Source organism: Bactrocera tryoni, chromosome 3 (genome assembly GCF_016617805.1).
Source record: "Bactrocera tryoni isolate S06 chromosome 3, CSIRO_BtryS06_freeze2, whole genome shotgun sequence".
NCBI lineage: Eukaryota > Metazoa > Arthropoda > Insecta > Diptera > Tephritidae > Bactrocera > Bactrocera tryoni.
The window spans coordinates 61239696-61253387 of record NC_052501.1 but is presented as its reverse complement, the minus strand read 5'-3'; the positions used below and the strand labels follow the sequence as shown (position 1 = coordinate 61253387).

Genomic DNA, 13692 nt, shown 5'->3' with positions numbered 1-13692 from the left:
ATACCACAGTATTGAGAAAGATTCAGTAGCAGTTAGCAATATATTACAAAGTCAAACCACGTTTTGGATAATAAAAACTTTGGCGAATTCTTTATATTCCTACCGCAACGGAAAACAAACAGTCTTCACCTTCAGGACCCACTCCAGGGCGCTCACCAAAAGTTCATTTGTCGTCGACAACGCTGACGATGGGTGATCACTAGACTTTTATTAGACAAGCGTTAGTGCCGTAGCCAAAACAACCCGATAATGATTTGGTAGGCAGGGATTTGGCTGCAGGAAACGAAATAACAGTAATGCTGCAGACGGGTTCGTAGTTGGCGACGTTGTGGCGCGTCTAAATCTTTGAATGCCGCCAAAATGATTCAGCAGCGAAGTGAACCAGTATGTAAACAGTCAGTACAACCAGCCAACGAACCATAGAGAACAGCACGAACTGGCTGTCTAGTCGTTGAAAAAATTTATTTGACAATGCATGAAAAATGTATGCGCATGTGGCTGAGTTGGGATAAGCTATAAGTTGAAAGAAATAAATTCGTAAGAAAAAAGTTGCCAAATTACTGTACACATTGGTATGCGCATACGTATGTTTGGTTAGGCAGTCACAACGTGATGTGGCTTGAAATGCTAGCCAAAGTATACATAGCGTTAAAGTGCTTTTTTCTTGGCGTCTTTATTGAATAGCGAAGGAAAGTAAATGCTGTGCCACAGCGACAATATGGCGGCAGATATTGAAAAGAAATAGTTGAATGAAAATTGGAAGGAGCAGTACAAATATCCGAATTTGTTAGGCAAAAATTGAAATCATAATTTTGTTAAACGACTTTTGCTGGTTCAATAAAGGTTGTTAAGAACATATTTTTGAGCAAAATGGAGCAAATAAGTTAAGTTCCACATACATATATTCCACACTGATATAAACAAAAGTTATGAAAACTATATCTTCAGCAGTAATATAACATGAAATTTATAATTTTTAGAATAAAAAAATTACAATCCACTTACGTTCCATAAATTAAAAATGCTAAAATTACGTTTTTATCCAAATTCATTACTCAAAATATATTTTCTTAATTTATTAATGAAGATTATCAGTACTGTAACATAAAGCAACCATGAAATATTCACACTACACCATAAAATATTCATACTACATAGAAAACATTCAAAATCAAACTTATTAATGTCTTCCACAACATCATTTCGCAGTGCCAAAGAATCGTATTCAGCATGTTTGCATAAATACATTACAGTAACATAAAACTTATTTTTGCAAATGACTAGAAGTATAGAGTGCTAATATAATAAACAAAATAAACATAAATAACGGTATATGTAGATGCACACAGCAAGAAAGAAAAACTCTCATTAAATAAGTAGCTGAAGAGCAAAAAAAGCTTATTGCAAAAATAACTCGCAATAAAAATGTAAGCTGCAAATAAAAGCAAAAATCAGGCTTTTCACGCATACCAGCGCACTAATCCAACGCATACTTGGAGCCAGCAGTCGCGTATCCCTTTATTGATCTACTATTGTGCATTGCCGCAGAGTTAATATCGCAATTTCCCAACTTTTTCCGGCAATCAGAGCGGTGTGTTCCACGATACGGGAAAGTTGGGGCACATGGAATGCGTTGCAGCCACAAGTTGCTTTTTTGCGTAAAAATTCCGACAGCAATAAAAGCAACACCAACATCAACAATTGTGCTGAGTCGAAGTACTCGTACTGCTGCCCCGTCAGACAAGCCCTTCAACTTTCTTGCTGCTTTTGTCATTGCTTTTTTGTTTTGTAATTTGCCGTTGTTTTTGTCGTTTTTGTTTTTGCCGCCTGCATCATTAATTTCGAAATGTTTTTGGCGGCAAATTCCTTTAGCACTCGACTCGACACCCACCTACTTTCACGCTTCTTGACCAACTGCGGCGCGGCAACGATGCCAACGGGCAGCAGTAGCAACAACAACTCGCTCAGCTCTGCCGCAAGCAGTCGCCAGTAGCACGCTCGCTGGTTGTCGGCTGTGAAGCTGGGGTTGGGAGTGTTGTGAAAAGCGAAAACTTTATGATTGCCATTCATGATAAGGATAATGAACGCGATAGCTCTTTTTTCTGATTTTCTTCAAACAGCGCCGTTGTTGTTTTTTGGAATGTCTCATTTACTTTGTTTTTGTTTTCAGTTTTACTGTGCGCTGGCTGGCGGAGGAAAATTTATTCATTGACGATTGAGTTCAGGGTTCAACAGTTATTGAGTTCTCGCATTACACATCCCTTTACTTGCCACTTCCACACTCACATAAACAGACAGAGACAAACGCTTCATTTGTCGTCCTTTGGTCGCACTCCTCATTCGAGAGTAATGAATATTTATTTACACAAGAGAGATTCCATGCAGTTCATTCTTGCCAACAAAAACACTTGACATAGAGTTGAGCTGGTCGGCGCTGCCGCGGACCGCCAGCATCCAGCATGTACATACTTCTGTCTTTCGATCTTCGACAGTTCATTCCTTTCTCCCATTTCACTTATTTCTTTATTATTGTTGTTGTTATTGGCAATTTCTTTGTTTTTATTTATTTTCTTTTTATTTCAACAATTTCGCCAGCCATTTTCTTGTGTCGTATCGTTTGTGGAATTTATTGCTGCGCATACTTTTTGGTGACTGCGGAATTTCAAGAGCAATTGACTTCGGGCATAGCAGCAACGACTTCGAGTTATAGAGCGTCACACACACACACACAGACACCGGCAGGAGTATGGACTAAACAATGCTAAGACTATGGGGTTTTCGGCGGGTTTAAGGCGGCTAAAAAGTACTTTACAGCATTTACGACCCTGTCAACGCAACCCAAGCCATCTGTTTGTTTATGTATATACATACATACCTACATATATAAGCCTTAACGCACTTCCGCTTAATGGCAGTCAAGCCATTATTGTGTTGCTTCATAAAAATGTGGGTGTCGTTTGCTTAATTTGTTGCCGCAAATATGCATTAAGTTAGTTCCAAACTTTATTACGCGGCATTACAGCAATGCTTAAGATGTTCAAAGAGCAGTTAATTAAATAATTTAAAACTTCCTTTTATTAATTGTCTGAAAAAAATGCTTACTCAGAGACACATATTAAAATTATGTTATTATAGGTTTTAGTAAAAAATAATAAAAATTATTTAAAAAAATACGATGCACATTCATTCCACATCAGCTCCACGTCTTAAATTGTCACAGTGTGACATATCGGTAAATATTGCAATCAAAAAGGTCAAAGAATAATTATTGAAATACAATCGACAAAAATCCACATATGTTCCACAGCTTAATTACATACAAAATTAAATTTTCCAAAACATTGTATTGAAATTTTGTCAAATCAAGTTAAAATGTGAAAGAGTTCCTGCATATGAGTACGGTATTGTTTATATAAATACTGTGGATAATGACAAATAAAAGGCATGTATGAAATTACAATCCACATATGTTCTACAACATATATTTTACTGAAATTGCATATTAGCATTTTTTACTTCGGTAAAAGTATAAAACAACGATAAGCTTTCATCACACCTTATAAATACCACGGTACAGAATAAAATATAATAAAATACGCGTCGTAGCACCAAATTTAAAGTTTATGTTTACTTAAATATATTATACTAAAGTGCCCCACGTATTTGATGTTGCAAAATTGCTTGCGGTAAAGTTTCATTTCCTTTCATAATACACTTTACTACCATTTTCCGACGCAAACGTTAAATAAATTTCCATTACTATTAAATTATTTGATCCCAATGCGCTTATACGCTAAATCATGCCAACAACACTTTCCGATCACCAACAAATGACTACCTTCCTGCTGTGCGTACATAAAAAATGCAATGCCTTGCCACCACCAGCGCCGCTATCCACTACGCAAGCTGCTGCGAAAAAAAGCGAAAATGATTTGCTTGAAGCGCCACATTGAATTCCAATTAAGTTTGTCCTTTGTCGCTATTAGGAAACTGTCAGCTGTATGAAATAACAGCTACTACCAAGCGACATGGCTGCCAACTGTCGCTGAAGCAGTAAAAAGTGCACGCCTGCTATGTTCTCGATAACCTTCAGCTGGCAGTCGTGATATATATACGTATATAGTGCAAATTTCCCTCACCCCCACTCCAACGTGCCGCCTTCATCGGTTAACGCGCCGTTATATTGCATACTTTTCAGCGCCACCACAATGATTTACACTTCAAAGCCACAACAGTTGCCGTTATGCCAAGGAAGGAAGTAAAAATCCTTTGAGACTAAGACTTCCGCACTGCTTTTGCCTTGCCGACATTGCCTGATTCAACATTTAACAGGCCGTACACACACTACTACCGTCATATCTGTACAGCACACATACACACCGCTACTTTCTTCTCCTGCATCTTTGGCTCGACATTGTAATTTCAAGTGCGCCAACTGAGTGGAATTGCAATTTTTCAATTTCTATGCTGACTTCCACCCACTTTGTTCTTCACACGTTCCACAATTTATTATGCCGCATATTCTCCAGTGGCGTCTGCATTATTTACGTGGTAGAGTTGGCGCACCGACTCCACTCCACTCGCATAGGCGGCGTTCGATTGTGAGTTGCGAATTTGTGCGCTGCCTTAGAAATGAAAGTATTGGCATAAATTATGTGGTGGCGTTGTAGAGGGTGCGCACATCCTTTGCAGCTAGATGCCACACCGCTCAACTGCTGCAGCATTAGATCAATTGATAATAGCAACATGTACTCTATATATTTGCGCTTTTTTTCATTTCCGCACTTTGACTGCTAATTTCACATTTCAATAGCCAAAGCAGCTAGCACGCGGCGAGCCAAGCGAAGACGTTGAGTGAGTGACTCAAGTGGCTGTGCGTTTCTACTTTGGTGGCTTTTTTTCGGGAAACCCTTTCTCTGTGGCTGCGGTCGGCTGTGTGTGGCATGCAAATGGCTTTGAGTTTTAATTAAAATGACGCTTTGCTGCTACTACCGCCGTCAGTGCTGCAATTGATGACTCCACACGTCTAAGCAACTGCTACCACAAGTGGGGGAGTGTCAGCGAAAACCATATTAAAAGACTGCGCTTGAGGTAAGGGTGAGTGGTTACAGTAGCGGAAGCTTCTGTGCCGTTAAAAAAATATGCGCACAAAGGCCTAAAAGACTCAAAAGCGACTTATGTAAGCCAACGCGGAAGTTCTAAGCAAATTGGCCAAACGCTCTTTTTGATCACTTTCATCACTTAACTTTAACGCTTTTTGTGCGCGTTTCCTTTTCAACTTCCACACCTTCTTGTGACGGCAAGTCATCGTCGTCCCACACACAAAGCCACATTATTGTTCAGTGTTTAGGAAAATTTGTAATCGCAGTTGAAAGATAAAAGATAAGTTACGCGCTTCACTGTGTTTTGTAGGGATGGTGGTATTGTTGTGCGGCGAAAGAAGAATCACCAATTAAACCGTTGAGTGATTAAGTGATCGAGTAGTGATTTGGGTAAGAACATACGGGCTACGTTTGATTGCGAAAAAAGTTCCGTTTGTTAAAAAAAAGGTAAATGAATACTAAGCTGAAAAGCAAATACTATTGATGACAAAAAAAAATTATTATAAGATCATAAAAAGTAACATTATAGCTAATTTGGAATAATAATTACCATATACAATTTTCCAAATATTTTCTAATAATAAATTTCTTTTTATTACAGGTACGTTTAATACACAAAGAAGCCATTAGTGCCTCAAAATCGTAAGTGAAATAACTTGGAAACAACTAAAGAACAAGATTAATAAGCGCACTTTAAGACTGGCATAAAACTAATTTGGGTAGGCTAAAAATGATACAAAAATTTATTTTTTGACTAGAAAGCATTTTTCACATAAAATCCACATACGTTCCACATCGAAATTTAACTTTGAAACAACTAAAAAATTAATATTTTATTAAATGTAAGGATTAAATACAAGATTAGAAAGAGGCCACACAAAATTAATAAGAACCGCACTTCTTTTAGATTGACACAAAACTAATTTTTTAATGCTAAAAATTATAAGAAACTTAGTGTTAAGCTTTTTCACGTGGAATCCATATACGTTCCACATATATTCCGTATCGCAATTTCACTTGGATACTACTAAAAATAAATATTTTATTAATTTTAAGAATATACAGTATTAAAAAAAATTGACATAAAAGTGCCGCACATCTTTTGATACTGACATAAAATTTATGATGGTTGCTAACAATAACAAATAAACTTAAAAGTAAAAAATATATATTTTGCTGCAATCGCGTTACGTTCGACATAGGTTCCACAAAAATTACTTATTTTTTAGCGCAATTTTTACCTTTTTTCTACATTTGTTTATAAAGATAGTATTTATCGTATATAAATTTACGTTCCACATATGTATATTCCACAATATCGAAAATTTTTGTAGATTAAATTTCGATCACAGTATAACCGCACATAAAACATTTTTAGTCATTTTACCACATTATTTCAGCTCTTTACAGGAAAATTCCGTGCAAAGTGCTTTTAACACACACACAATACCTTCAAAGCTTTTAATTACTGGCACACTTGCCGCCCAGCAACCCCTTCGTGTGCATTTAAGTTTACAACAAACGTTAATTTACCAATTAAAAACAAGTCAAATAATACATTATGCAAGCAACAAAAATACACGCCAAAAAGTAAAAGGAATAAACACATTTAATCAAATGAGCTTACATACACACAAAAACACGCGCACACACACGTAACAATCCGAGCGCGCACAAATCTTATTAAGATAACAAAAAGCGGCAACAACGTGTGGTAAGTACAAGCTGCGCGTATGTGTGCCTCTACTTAGAAATGTGAAGGTGTGCCAGTCACTGCCACCGCCAAATGTTGAATACATATTTTATTGTTGCTCGTGGCTGGCAATTTTAATGAAATTAACCTCACATTTTTCGACAAAGCCAACAATGGGCGCAACGACGATGCTTTTGTATAAATGTATGTGTGTATGTATGTACATATGTAAATTATACAACAACATTTACATATGACCTTAGTCATGCTTACGCGAGCGCCTAGCTGTATGCTCACGCGGCTTGTGTCTGCCTTGTGGTGGCAGGTAGCAATCAGCGAACGAGCAAGTCAGTCCGTCAGTGAGGCGCGAGAATGTAGCGTTGCTAATAAAGTGCCGCTTGACACGCGACTTTTTCTTGCCACACACTTGCCGCTTTTATGCTTTCTTATTTGCCATGGCAGCAATGAGGGCAGGTAAGAAACCGAACAAAAAATTGAAACAAACCATGTAAGTATATGTTTTTGCGCATACATGTATGCATGTGTATGTATGTGTGTGTGCTTGTGGCACCACTAGCTGCTATGAGTGGGTACTTCATGCAACCGCTAAGCCAATGTAGCTATTGTTTTAAATTATGCCAACCCTGGCTGTGTGGCGAGCGCACGCATACATATATACATGTATTTGCATAAATGAGTGTGCATTATATGGAATGTGTGTGTGTGCGCCACTTGAATCTACACTTTTTCACTTGTAAATGTTTGTAAGTGTACGAGTCGACTGCTTGACGTCGACTTGCAACCGGCTGTGGCATGCAATATATATGTAAACACGTACATATACATATTTTCCACGCTTACGTGCTCCAGCGCAGGCTTTGCCATGTGGCAAGTAAGTCGGAAATATTAGCCGCTTGCTGCAATTTTAATTACATGCAACCAACAATAACAACAAGTACGCGCAAAAGAAAAGCCAAATAACAAGTAGCGTACAAACGTTGGAAACGCAATGAAAAACACACACATACACAGTTACAAATGCAGCTGAAAGCAAGCAAAAGGGTTGCAAACACAAACTTGTCTTACAAGTGTAGCCTATTTACAGGCGCCTGTGCGCCCACACAATGACAATGTTGTTACAATGTTTCGGAAGTTTCGCAAATGAAAGCGCCACACACACACCGAAAGCAAAAACAACAAAAACACGTGAATAAAAAATGCAAAAAGACGGCCAGCGCTACTCGCTTCATAAATATTGACTTTGCAAAATGCAGTTAAATGCAAATATTTTCAAAGCGCACACAAACACGTGCGTACGGCACATGCACTACTTTACGTTCACTAAGTGCTGTTACGACACTTGTGTATATTTATGTACTCATATGTGTATTTACCGCGCTTTGAGTGTTGTTTATTCACGCTGAGATTGAGTTGAGTGCAACACACACTCACACATTTGTTTATTTAAATGCTAAATAGGCGTCAAGTTTTAGTAGATTAATTGTAGTCAGCGCGTAGCATGTTGCTGTATTTTTAGGAAGCGCACTTTTATAGATAAATAACGGAAATTGTTCATCTAAGAATAGCAAGAGCGGGAAATGGACGGTAATACATTTTCAATACTTTCTTTTTATAGAAAACCACTTGAAGTTCAAAGAATCCCAGAATATTGCGAATGAAATGAAAGGAAATTAATTTCATTAGATTTTTATTTTTTTTTTATATCATCAAAAGTGCTTTGTACGTTCAAAAGTTTCACCCTCAATCTTTTTCTAATTCTCCTGCATGCCATTTGAGTGCAAAATTCCACTAAAACTTACGACTAAGCGCTGTCCGAGCGCTGAAAAGTTAATGATGACAAAAAGCTTTCAAATTGTGAAAGCTTTTCCACATGCGAAAACTCCAATTTTCAATTTCATTTGAATAAAAAATTCTGCTTTAAACTTCAGACAACACTAAGAACTGTCCGATCGCCAGAAAAGTTAAAGATGACAAAAAGCGTTCATATTGAGAAGCGAAAGCTTTTTCTCACTTTTTTGTTGTATAAAGTGAAAATAGCAAAGAAAGATTTTTTTTCTAGAAAAGCTTACTCTTACTCTTTACCAATTGTATATTATACGTTTTTAATATGTCTACTCTGCAGTGAAATCAATCATAAACCTTTTTTTTATCTGAGTTAAAAAATGAAAGCTCTATAAGTTTCCAGAATTTGCTTCAACTGCTTGAAAAACTTTTGAATTGTTCCATTTCAGAAATTTAATGAAAAGAAAGGTCAAAGTATTATTCTACATAGGCATACATTTTTAACTGACTGACTTCGACTGACTTTCATATGAAATCTTTAAATGAAAAATTTGTTCTTTTACAAATTTCTTAGACTTTTGAACTCAGCAAAAGAAATAATCCTACCAAAATACTATCGTTAATTTCAGCTAAAAAATTAAAGCTTTACGTAAATCTCAAAACTCAAGTTATCTGCTGATAAGAGCTTTATTGGAAAGTTAACATAGCATAGTTATTTATTGGTGCCACTGCAAATTGTGTCATTTATGTGATGGAGTATATGGAACGTCTTAAATCTATAAGTTGTAGGCTCATAGTCAAGCTCATTAGCGTGAAAAAAAATTTTAAGTCAAAACTGAGCATACACTTTCCCCAACTAATGCTAAATTTAAAAAAAGCTTTTGTGAATAGTATTTCATAAAACTTATTATGTAATTAATATTTTCTCTATCGAAAAACTGTTAAATATTATTTGCTAAAGTTGACGAATGAAAGCTCTCACTGAAAGTTACGTCAAGTTTATTTGAAGTGAAATCTTGAAACTAAATTCTACAACTTGAATATTGCTCAAACCCCGTATGATAAACCAAGTATGAAAGCTGCTTTTTAGGTCGGCAAAGCTTTCACCCAAACGAAAGCTCGTTAAAATTTCAAATTTAGGAAATAACAATTAACTATAACTACCGCTGTAAAGGTTCATAACAAATATATAATAATGTTGTTTCGTTTAGCCGAAAGTGCTGTAAGAAGGGAAAGCTCGCTGAAAATTTTAAAGTTCTTAAAATGAAGATTTTGGCGATATTTAACCTCGAACACTATAAGTAACACAAATACAAATAAAATTAAATTAGCTATACATTAGTGACTGTTGCTGTTGTTATTGTGTCAAAAACGAAACATGACATAGCTAAGCGAGAAAATTAGACTGCCGAGCATATGACAGCGCAGCACAAGGGAGCATATGCTATACGGAAGTGCGCTGCTGAGCGAGCGTGGAGGCCCATAGCTTCACAATCAGATTTATGCTGGAGCACATGTGTTTACAATGTCTACTATACATATGATTACATGTTTATATATGTATATGCATATATGAGCGTATATATATCATGTACATCCATATGTATGAGGACACTAACACACACACGCTTAACAAACTTATCGAGGTAAATCCTTAACAAGGATTATTAGCAAAAAGCAAGCGAAAAATTTAATATTACCTGATTATGTGCGTATTATTTGGCCGTGACGTTGAGTGTGAACAAAGTAGATTGGTTGGCAAAGCCGGAAAAAATAAATACACCACACATGTACAAGTGTATGTGTGCTTGTGCGCTTGATTGCCGCCCTTACACTCTTCATATACCTACAATTTTAGCAAACGCCAGCCACTTTGAAGCTTGTTGGCCGAGTTGAGAAGAGGAAAGCAGCTGGTGCTATCCTCCTCCACTTCTCGCCTCTCTTCCAACCTCACTCAACAATAACGTCGTTTCTGGTGTTTGGCTTTTCTCTAATATTGTTGCAATGTTTAATGTGAACATGCTGTTGGTATTTGTGTTTGTTGTTGTTGTTGTACATTATTGCTTGTTGTATTTACAAGTACAAGTGACGGAAATTGATGCATAAAGGCGCGCTTGATTGAGTTGACAAGTTGTAATTTGCCGCGAAGCACAGGCGGAACACAGTCAAACGCACACACACAAACATTCTTGTAGCGGTATAGCAGGCAGTTGTGGCATGCATTCGCATGTACATCCTCGTATATTTATGTAATTTCGCGGCGTCTGAGTTGAGTTTAGCAGGCAGCTTCTGACTCAATAAATAATTTCGCCTGACTTCGCTTTGAGGGGGGTGTGTTTGTGTGTGGGTGTGACCCTCATTGTTAATGACTCATTCGACAAGTCATTCGTGTACTTTGCTGTTGTTGTAATTTTGAAAGCATTAAAATGAAATGCCATCAAACGCTTCGCCCCCTCTTCACTCACGTAAAGCTCTGCAGCGCGCTACTGACGGCATATCTTGGCAGCTTCATTACAAAAGCCGCACACAAATTGTATTTCCGCGGACTGCGAATGGCTTCAAGCATTACAGCAACGCAGTTTACTCCTTCAAACCGATATTGTTTTTTAAAAGAAAAATTTAAGCGCGCTGGTGTGAGCTTTAAGCTGCGGTGGTAAGTGGAGGTGATGGCACATGCTTTAAAAGGTTTCCAGTATATGTCTAAAGATAATTTTGTTTGTTGTATTGGCAGTGGGAAAATATGACTCTGTATGACTAACAGTTTCTTGTGATAGACACAAGAGATGTGGACGATTTGTAAGAGCATTATGATCTATTATATGGGCTATTACGGTACACCAAGAACCGACGCTCTAAGCTGTCCGACTGAGATCCCTTATAAGATCGACTTCTTAACCCGTAATTTTTATAAATCCTTATAACGTTCTGTATTTTCGCAGTATCCACCCATATTCTTAATGGAGAGATTTCACCCGTTTCAGATATTTAGCTTTTAGGTGAGTTCGTGAAAGTTTTTGTAAAAAGAAGAGAAGAAGAATTTTTTCAAAAACAATTAAGCTGACACAAACTCATTAAATTTATTACCCAGCTACTTTTAATCGCAAAGCTTTCGCCTATTACCGAAAAAAAGCTTTTATATATAGCCTTCAAATATCACAGACAAAAAGTTTTTACTTTTCGTAAACAAATCGTTTTTTTCCATTCCATCATAAGCTTTTTATGCCCTGAACAGGGTTTAGTAACTTCACCACAATGATTGTAACACCCAAGAAGAAGCGTCCGAGGCTCTATTAAGTTTATATGTATATTAATTATTAGCGCGACGAGCTGAGTCGGTTTAGTCATGTCCGTCCTTACATTAGTAAACTAGTCCTTCAGTTTTTGAGGTATTGATCTTAAATAGATTACATGTCCTTTTTTCACCAACAAACTTCTCATTTGTATTTTATTTTCTGTATTTCTAATCTAGTATTTTATATTTCCAAAACGACGCTTTCATTGAGCTTTTCACTTTAGAAAACTCGCTATAAAGTCTTCATTTCATTTCTTCTCTTTAAATAATTCTAAGTTTCTTCATTAAAGCTTTCACGGAAAAAATCGTTCATGAACTTTTCGCACGATTCATATCAAAATCCAATTAGCTGCTCGTAAACTTCGTAAAAGGCTTTCACAAAGTTTCTATTTTTTGTAAAATTGTTCGAAATCTTAATGCTTTTACCGGTAAAAACTTTCATGAGCTTTTCGTAAGCATCGTTGCAAAATCTAATTAACTGCGCATACACATCGTAGTAACCTTTCATATAGTTTTTATTTTTCGAAAATTTGTTCGAAATGTTAAAAATTTCACGGTAAAAAGGCCAATCATATTATTTTTAGCTCAATTTTGCTTAGCTTTGTGATAATTTTTATTTAACCTGACTTCGTTCCAATTTCTTCGCTAATCAGTCGGCCTTATCGTCTCTTCCTTAGTGAAATTGTTAATTATAGATTGAAGAAGGAAAACTCTTTAAAATTCTTAGAAAGCGTTTACATTTGTTTCACTTAAGCCTGTTTACTTGCTTGCAAGCATATTTACACTCACCCTCCTCGTTTTTGACGCTCCACTATTTGGCTTACTTTTAATTCCCGAACGCATAATCACCCTTTTAAGTGCATTTTTAATGACTAATTTAAATTAACTGCGCGCGCCAAAAGGACGCCGGTTAGCCCCACCGAAGTTGCCAGCCAGTCGAGTGTCGGTGTTCGGTAAAGAGCTGGTGGCTGCAAATAATCGCTAGTGGCCGTCCAATATGGGGGTGTTTTAGTGGAAATTGCGATTTTATTTACGGTATATAAATCGTTGAATTTTCGAGATAACATTAATCGCGCTGCAGTGCTATTAGCTATGCAGCAAAGGCGACGAAGTAGGGAGCAAGAGAAAAGTGTAGTAAAACACGATGCGGGTCGGGCGGCGAGTGCGTGTGAGATAAGTGGAGCGATAAGAAATTGTTGTTGCTGTCGCTGATTTGGTCGCAAAAGTTTGGCAACAATCCGCTGTTTAATAACACCACGAGATTAGCACTTTGGCAGTGTTCATTGAAAAATATGTCGCATTTGCCGACTGTATTTGCTTTGTTGTGTGCTTTAAGGCGATAAAACTCCATTAGCCAGCCTCAGGGGGGGCTACAAGTAAACTATATACACCCTATGTGGACTGTCAACACAACGCAGAGCAATTAAAATAAATTAAAAATCAGTTGTAAGCCAATAAATTGCTACACTTGAGGGTGGCACAAAGGAAATTAGAACAAATGGCAAAGTAAATGCGTTCCACAAAATAAGAATTTCGAAGTTTTCAAAGATATAAAATGGCAATAAATTCACGAGACATCGATGATCATTGGGAAGGTTTGGAGGGAGACTCACACATTAAATGAATTCTTTACAAGGATGATGAAGAAGTCAAGCTGTGGAAATGTGGTTGATTGAGCTATACTTTTTAGTGGAATAAAACAAGCCAGATGCAGAAATTTAAGAAGAGTGAGAATGTAAATTAATTTTCCACAAGCATATTCTGTTTTCTCATTGGGAACCTATCAGATTTAAATATAGCAG

The 13692-nt window shown here is 36.9% G+C and overlaps 1 protein-coding gene across 9 annotated transcripts in view; it reads left to right on the top strand.

Moving 5' to 3' along the window:
* The window catches only part of LOC120770074 (mucin-19), a 387036-nt gene that overhangs the window by 232323 nt on the left and 141021 nt on the right, over nucleotides 1–13692 (top strand). The window contains exon 1 of one of the 9 annotated variants that reach the window (XM_040097211.1): nucleotides 5716–5744. The exons of the other annotated variants lie outside the window; for them this stretch is intronic. The gene's annotated coding sequence lies outside the window, so the exon portion shown is untranslated. Of the gene's footprint in view, nucleotides 1–5715; nucleotides 5745–13692 lie in introns of those variants that run through there. 9 annotated transcript variants of the gene reach the window in all.